The sequence below is a fragment of the Sinohyriopsis cumingii genome, unplaced genomic scaffold (genome assembly GCF_028554795.1).
Source record: "Sinohyriopsis cumingii isolate HCF-2022 unplaced genomic scaffold, ASM2855479v2 utg005003l, whole genome shotgun sequence".
In the NCBI taxonomy this organism is placed as follows: domain Eukaryota; kingdom Metazoa; phylum Mollusca; class Bivalvia; order Unionida; family Unionidae; genus Sinohyriopsis; species Sinohyriopsis cumingii.
The window spans coordinates 30,198-36,304 of NW_028316871.1; the positions used below are offsets into that span (position 1 = coordinate 30,198).

A 6,107-nucleotide genomic window follows, 5' to 3' on the forward strand; every position below is an offset into this window, starting at 1 on the left:
ACGGTGTTCATTTGTTGAACTAGAAATCGTCGAGTGTAGCATAGTCACAAGTGAATTGTCAGTCCTCCGTTCTAAATTAGTGGCATCTGAAATGGAGAAAGATCAGACCATGAGAAATTGGCCTCCGCATACGAGTTTAGGTTACAAGACATTAAGATATCATCTAGCCTTCAGCTGGTGTCAATTGGTCCTGAGTCCCTTCACAATAATAATAATAATAATGATAATAATAATAATAATAATAATAATAATATTATTATTATTATTGTTATTATTAAAATTACGATTAATAATGATAATAATAAACCCCTACAAATTACAAAAAGTAAATGCCTGAAAGTTTGGAATCTTAAATAGCAACTTAGGTGTAGATGGATTTATTATTGTTAGTTGTTTTCATTACTCCCCATGGGGAGTGGGCCAATCCCGGAGGTACTGCAATACCGGGCCAACCCGTGGCGAGAGCGGAGCAAGCCCCTGACATCTCACCCAGTTCCAAAAATCAGTTTAATATCGAAGTCCCCCAATGGGGGACGTATCAGATATTAAGCTGATAAGAACAGATACTTTTTTTAATTTTCATAATTGTTTATTGATACAAATAGATGATAACAAAATACAAATAATTACATGTATCAGCTTACACCATAAATAAATAAAAAGTAAGCGTTGGACTAACACTTACTCCTGCACACTTACATACACCCAGACACACTGTCCTTCACATTGATATACATGTAAAAACACAATAGGATGGTGCATATGAAAGAAAAAAAAAAAAAAAAAAATTACAATGTAGATATCTGAAGTGATGTAGATCTGTACGAATGAACAATTATATGTGTTACAAGTATGATACAAACATAATTATGCATGCTTGAAATATAGGAATTATAAATAATTAACGTACATACATATTTACACATGTAAGGTTCGTGTGAGATTGGATTTAATGGTTTATTATCGTCACAGACTTAAATCAATAACTAATTCAAAGTTGTATAGCGAACAGAAAAGGCCTGCCAGGCACCATCTGTCAAGAAATTCTACGACATGATATCTATGAAAATCGGCTCGTATTCTACACTTTAGTCGGTTAAGGAAGAAGTTGAGAAGGGTGTTGGATGTGACAGATTCCTTATAAAAATAGGCACGAACACGTTTGCACCAGATGACATATTTGTATTCAGCTGATAAGAGGAGGCAAAGGTTTTCGAATTCTGGCTCTGGGAACGAAGCTTCTTTAGGGAGAACACCGAATTTTAAGAATGAATAGAAGGTGTTGAATGAATTTCGTGACAGTTGTTTGATCCATTTAATTACAAGGCGTTGTAGCGGGTATACCAACTCACATTCAAAAAATAAGTGATCTGTTGTTTCGATGTCGCCGCAAAACGTGCACAGCTTGGACTTGGAAATATTCTTGAGGAACATGTTGTAATTTACTGGTAAAATATCGTGAATGGTTTTAAAACACACATCTCTGGTGATTGGGTCGAGGAATTGATTGTGTAAATTTTTCCATACCATAGTGAAATCGATAGTGTAAAGTTTGTGGATTTTTGGTTCTAGAACGAAATTTTTCAGGTTTAATTGATAAAAGGTTTTGGTGGGGGCAGTGCCAAAAGCAAAACTGGGGTTCTTTTCTGTGAAATCTTTAAGGATATTTAAACAATTTTTGTAAAATTGGGGAGCGTATAGAGTGTGTGTGTATATATTTAAACTTAATTTGGGGTTATACGTCCTTAATTGCAATCCGATCCAATATCTTGGGAAAAACTTCCACTTGGCGTTGTAGTTGTCATCAAGTAATTTTTGCATGTGCTGTAGTCTTAGTGCTCTTAATTTACATTCGATATTTGTGATGTTTAAACCACCCTTTTTAAAAGGATTATAACAGACAGCACGGGCCAGGGGTTCGAAAGTAGAGTCCCATAAATAAGTGAATATATTTCTATTCATGAGTGTAATATAATGTTTGGACAAATCTATAACAGTGGCAGTGTACCAAATTTTACTGCAAGAGAGAAGATTGACAATATTAGACTTTGAAATAAGGGATAATTTTCGGCTTTTATAAAGGTGCAAGGTATTTTGGAGGTGAGCTGAGCTGGTATGCCAGTAGTCGTCATGTGTTAAATTGTGTCCAAAAAGAAAACCAACTATTTTTTGTTTGTAAATCCAGGATATACCGAAAGGATGATCACTGCGAGATTTCCATTTTCCTAAAAACATCCCATTTGATTTACTAAAGTTTATTTTGGCGCCAGAGGTTTTTGAATATGTTTCTGCCCAGAAGAGATACTTCTCAATGGATTTGTCGGTGCAACAAAATCCTGTGCTGTCATCTGCGTAAAGGGAGATTTTGCAGGTCTCCGTAGTACCAGGTATATTTATTCCAATAATTTCAGTATCCGACCTTATTTTGACTGCAAAAGGTTCATAAGTTAGCACATATAGAAGGGGGGAGAGACTACAGCCTTGTCTAACCCCTCGTAAAATAGAGAAAGGTTCTGAAATGTGATTGTTAACGATGACGGAGGAGGATATGTCAGTGTAAAGTATAGAAATCCATTTGATAAAATCAGCGTGAAATCCAAAAGATTCTAAGGTTTTCATCATAAAGGAGTAGTTCACCCCGTCAAAGGCTTTTTCTTGGTCTAGGCAAATAAAGGCACATTGTAGTTGTTTTTGGTCTATATAATCATAGATATTTCGGATTAGATGGCCGTTGTCAAATATAGAGCGACCTTTGATTCCGCAGGTTTGGTCCAAATGAATAATTGTTGACATTACTTTACTGAGGCGATTGCTGATAATCTTGGAAAGGATTTTATAGTCTACGTTAAGTAGTGAGATAGGTCTCCAGTTTTTCATATTGGTCGGGTTTTGAGGGTCTTTACAAAGAAGAGTGATATACGAGAGCTTTTGAGAATCTGTTAAGGTACTGGCATCAAATATCATGTTATAAAGTTTGGTAAGTTTTTCGCCAAGAATGTCAAAAAAGGTGACATAAAACTCTTTTGACAGACCGTCTGGTCCGGGAGATTTATCATTCTTCATGCCGTTAATAGATAGCCATATTTCGTCTTTAGTGATGGGTCCTACAAGGAATTCATTTTCAGCTTCAGTTATGTGTGGTAGATCACGAAGAAATTCTTCAAACAGAGTTTCATCGATTGGTTCGTTGGTAAATAAATCAGAATAGAACTGTTGAAAACATGATAGAATGTCTGAACTAGACTTATAAGAAATATTGTTGTGTTGAATCTCGTTAATACATTTTTTCTCACCTCGTTTATTTTCAGTTTGATAAAAGAATTTACTAGGTTTTTCATTATTGTCGAGTATTTTGGCTTTGCTTCGAATAATAGAGCCTTGGTAATATTCATTATGGATTTCTTTCATTTTCATAGACAGTTCAAGTAATTCGTTGAGATAGTCAGGGTTACTGTTCGTATTATATTCATTTCTCAGACAGTAATACGTTTTCTTCAATCGTTTTAACTCTGAATACTTGAGTTTTGAATAGTCTTTGGAATAACGAATAAGTTCCTCTTTAATTTTTGTTTTCAGTTCATCCCAAAATGTTAAAGTAAAAGTATGAAACCTGAACTCTCTTTCACACAATCCAGTGATGAGAGTTCGTAAAGCGGTGTGCCTTAGGAGTGAATTGTTGCATTTCCAGTAGCCTTTACCGAAGTTGATAGAAGAATTACAAGACAGGGATAGAAAAACCGCGTCATGGTCGGATTGGGAAAATGGAACAATTTGTGCGTGTAAAATATAATCTTTGATTCTGTTTGAAACATAAAACCGATCAATCCTACTGGCTAAGGTAGCAAGGGATGGGTCTTTAGAGAATTTATACCATGTATATGTTTTATGAGACGGATGGAGGTGGCGAAAAGCATCAGTTAGGTGGAATTCAGAAATTATGGTTTTCAGATTTCGAATTGCAAGGTCGTTATATTCGTCTAAACTTCCGATTCTATCTAATTTGGAATTTGTGACACAGTTGAAATCTCCAGCTAATATAAGGTTATGTTGCCCGGCCAAAAAGGGGTACAGTGTATTAAAGAACTCGTTTTTCGTAGAGTCGGAATTCGGGGCATATATATTAATAATACGATATGGAGTAGTATTAAATATTAGATCAAGGCAAATGAATCGACCATCAAAGTCTGTGTCAAATTTAGAAAAGTCTATTTGAATGTTAAAATTTAGTAAAACTACTCCGCATGATCTATTTGTGCCAAAGCTCCAAATGGCATTGTGGCATCTTAATTTAGTTTGAATATCTTTGGCTGAGGATTGGTTATCAATGTGAGTTTCTTGCAGGATTAGAATATCGATATGGTATAATTTTATTAAAAGATCAATTTCATGTAATTTGCTACAAGTATTTAGACGGAGCCCATTGCAATTAAGACTAATAATATTAATGTTCTGAGCCATTGTGTTGTATAATAATATTGGTGCGTACATGGTTAAGTATGATGAGGGCTTCTACAGATGAGAATATGGCGACCATGATATACATATTAGAAATATTCCTAATGTGGGTGGAAATGAGGAGTAGGGTGTGGTTGATAGGGAAAATGTAGAAATCGAAAAGGAAGGAGAGAAAATAACATGGAGGTATAACAATGAATGAAAATGAAAGATCGATTGATAGGGAGTAGTGATGGGGAAAATGTAGTGAGACCATACCGTGAAGCACATGAATCCGAATTACACAATTCCAAAGCATTTGCGAAATAAGAAAAAACAAACTTGAGTGAAAGGTTAACAGGCCGTAGCCTGAATATGAGAGTCCACAGTTCAAAATCATAGTCCATAAGGCAGTCTTGGTCTTGTACTGATCCATGGGGGCGCATTCAAAAGTCCTTGTACAGTCCTAGGTCGGTTAAGCGTTGACGGTGTGTTCAATGGGGGTGTTAGGAAAACATTTCACTCTCTTCACTCTGGTTTGATTGTGTTCTCGCTTTTTTATTCGTTACGACCGTCCACTTATATTCTTCGAGGTCAAACAGTTCTCGTTTGTCATTAGTTGATGTAGGTGGGTTTTCTTCAATTGGAGTCTCCATTTCTTCAGGTGGTGTTGTCGATGGGGGCGCTACTGAAGGCGTAGGAATGGCAGGGGGTGTTGAAGTTGATGTACTGGTGGTAGCAGGTGTTGTCGATGTTGTCGATGGAGGTGCTGGTGTCGGTGTGTTACCTGTTGCAGCGGGTGTTGTGGTTTTGGATGCTTGCGGTTTATTGGTGTTTAAGGAGGCTGCAGTAGCGTACGATGGTCCCTTTTGGGGACAATCTTTTCTCAAGTGGCCGCATTGTCGGCATTTCAGGCATAGGGGGGGACGGCCCTTCATGGTAATAAGCATGCCTATGGTGCCTAGTGAAATGATGTGCGGTATATGTTTGATGTCGATTTCTGTGGTTTCCAATTTCACCAATCGGGTTCCATTCTCCACTAGGCATTCCTTGGCGAGTAAGGTGTTTTCTCTCTGTATATCTAAAATTGTTCCAAATTCTTTCAAAACGTCATGGATTATATTGTCAGATATATATAATGGCAGCCAGTGGATACGTAACTCGACAATTTGGCGTGCGATATACCGGATACCGTCGCCTTTACAATTTCTAGCTTTTTCCTTGCTGGTGAGAACTACGCACCATGGAGCATTCTCCCCCTCTCTATACATTCCTTTGATGTCGTTGTGATTGATACCAGCTGCTTCAAGCTTCCTCATGGCGTCTTCTCTTTGAAGTCGGCCGTCGACCCTAACGGTCCGAAAGAAGATGTCTGGCTCGATGTATTTTTCCAGGTTTACTTCCAAATGGCGATACATTTCGAAATCCAAAAGGATAATGCACAATTAAAATCCAAAAGAATAACACACAGTCGTGGTAGATCGCTGATAAGAACAGATACTACACTTTGATCTTAGCCAAAAGGCCGAGAAGCGATAAAGTATCGATCATTTTCAAAGTTTTATATATAACATTTTTTGAACAAGTCCTAAATTATCTTCTGATCATCCAACCGATATAATTATTTAGGCCCACCAGTTCCTATCGTCCTGGCCATATTCTCAACAATGACA

General features: G+C 37.0%; 1 non-coding gene and 1 pseudogene across 1 annotated transcript; both read right to left on the reverse strand.

The window, feature by feature from the left end:
* Positions 1–410: 410 nt before the first annotated feature.
* LOC149769032 (U2 spliceosomal RNA) lies at positions 411–607 on the reverse strand. The gene has a single exon (XR_016419510.1). It is a non-coding gene; the product is annotated as a U2 spliceosomal RNA (small nuclear RNA).
* A 5,256-nt stretch (positions 608–5,863) lies between these two features.
* Positions 5,864–5,971, reverse strand: LOC149769033 (U2 spliceosomal RNA; annotated as a pseudogene).
* Between the last annotated feature and the right edge of the window lie 136 nt (positions 5,972–6,107).